We start from the raw sequence: 2,181 nt of genomic DNA on the forward strand, positions 1-2,181 counted from the left end.
AAATAGATAGACCACTAGCCAGACTTATAAAGCAGCAAAGAGAAAAGAATCAAACAGACACAATTAAAAATGATAAAGGGGATATTACCACTGATCCCACACAAATACAATTTCCATCAGAGAATACTATAAATATCTCTATGCAAATAAACTAGAAAATCTAGAAGAAATGGATAAATTCCTGGACCATACACCCTCCCAAGACTAAACCGAATACTATAAACACCTCTATGCAAATAAACTAGAAAATCTAGAAGAAATGGATAAATTCCTGGACCATACACCCTCCCAAGACTAAACCAGGAAGAACTCAAATCCCTGAATAGACCAATAACAAGGTCTGAAACTGAGGCAGTAAGTAATAGCCTACCAACCAAAAAAAGCCCAGGACCAGATGGATTCATAGCCAAATTCCACCAGAGGTACAAAGAGGCACTGGTATCATTCCTTCTGAAACTATTCCAAACAATAGAAAAAAAGAGACTTCTCCCTAACTCATTTAATGAGGCCAGCATCATCCTGATACCAAAACCTGGCAGAGACACCACAAAAAAGAAAATTTCAGGCCAATGTCCCTGATGAACATCGATGTAAAAATCCTCAATAAAGTAGAGGCAAACTGAATCTAGCAGCACATTAAAAATTTATCCACCACAATCAAGTTGGTTTCATCCTTTGGATGCAAGGCTGGTTCAACATATGCAAATCAATAAACATAACTCATCACATAAACAGAACCAGTGATAAAAACCACATGATTATCTCAATAGATGCAGAAAAGGCCTTTGATAACATTCAACACCCCTTCATGCTAAAAACACTCAATAAACTAGATATTGATGGAACGTGTCTCAAAATAGTAAGAGCTATTTATGACAAACTGATAGCCCATATCATACTGAATGGGCAAAAGCTGGAAGCATTCCCTTTGAAAACCACCATAAGACAAGGATGCCCTCTCTCAACACTCTTATTCAACGTCGTGTTGGATATGCTCTGGCCAGGGCAATCAGGCAAGAGAAAGAAATAAAGGGTATTCAAATAAGAAGAGAGGAAGTCAAATTTTCTCTGTTTGCAGATGACATGACCGTATATTTAGAAAACCCCATCATCTCAGCCCAAAAACTCCTTAAGCTAATAAGCAACTTCAGCAAAGTCTCAGAATATAAAATCAATGTGCAAAAATCACAAGCATTCCGGTACACCAATAATAGACAAACAGCCAAATTATGAGCAAATTCCAATTCACAACTGCTACAAAGAGAATAAAATACCTAGGAATATAACTTACAAGGGATGCAAAGGACCTCTTCAAGGAGAACTACAAACTACTGCTCAAGGAAATAAGAGAGAACACAAACAACGGGAAAAACATTCCATGCTCATGGATAGGAAGAATCAATATAGTGAAAATGGCCATACGACCCAAGGTAATTAATAGATTCAATGCTATTCCCATCAAGCTACCATTGACTGTCTACACAGAATTAGAAAAAACTTCTTTAAATTTCATATGGAACCAAAAAAGAGCCCATATAGCCAAGACAATCCTAAGAAAAAAGAATAAAGCTGGAGGCATCATGCTACCTGACTTCAAACTATACTACAAGGCTACAGTCACCAAAACAGCATGGTACTGGTACCAAAACAGATATATAGACCATTGGAACAGAACAGAGGCCTCAGAAATAACACCACACATCTACAACCATCTGATCTTTGACAAACCCAACAAAAACAAGCAATGGGGACAGGAGTCCCTATTTAATAAATGGTGTTGGGGAAAACTGGCTAGCCATATGCAGAAAACTGGAACTGTACCCCTTCCTTATACCTTATACAAAAATTAACTCAAGATGGATTAAAAATTTAAATATAAGACCTAAAACCATAAAAACCCTAGAAGAAAACTTAGGCAATACCATTCAGGCATAGACATGGGCAAAGACTTCATGACTAAAACACCAAAAGCAATGGCAACAAAAGCCAAAATTGACAAATGGGATCTCATTAAACTGAAGAGCTTCTGCACAGCAAAAGAAACTATCCAGAGTGAACAGGCAATCTACAGAATGGGAGAAAATTTTTGCAATCTGTCCATCTGACAAAGGGTTAATATCCAGAATCTCCAAGGAATTTAAACAAATTTATTAAAAAAAAAAAAAAAAAAAAAAAAAAAAA

Source organism: Mandrillus leucophaeus, unplaced genomic scaffold, assembly GCF_000951045.1.
Source record: "Mandrillus leucophaeus isolate KB7577 unplaced genomic scaffold, Mleu.le_1.0 Scaffold1335, whole genome shotgun sequence".
NCBI classification, from domain to species: Eukaryota; Metazoa; Chordata; class Mammalia; order Primates; family Cercopithecidae; genus Mandrillus; species Mandrillus leucophaeus.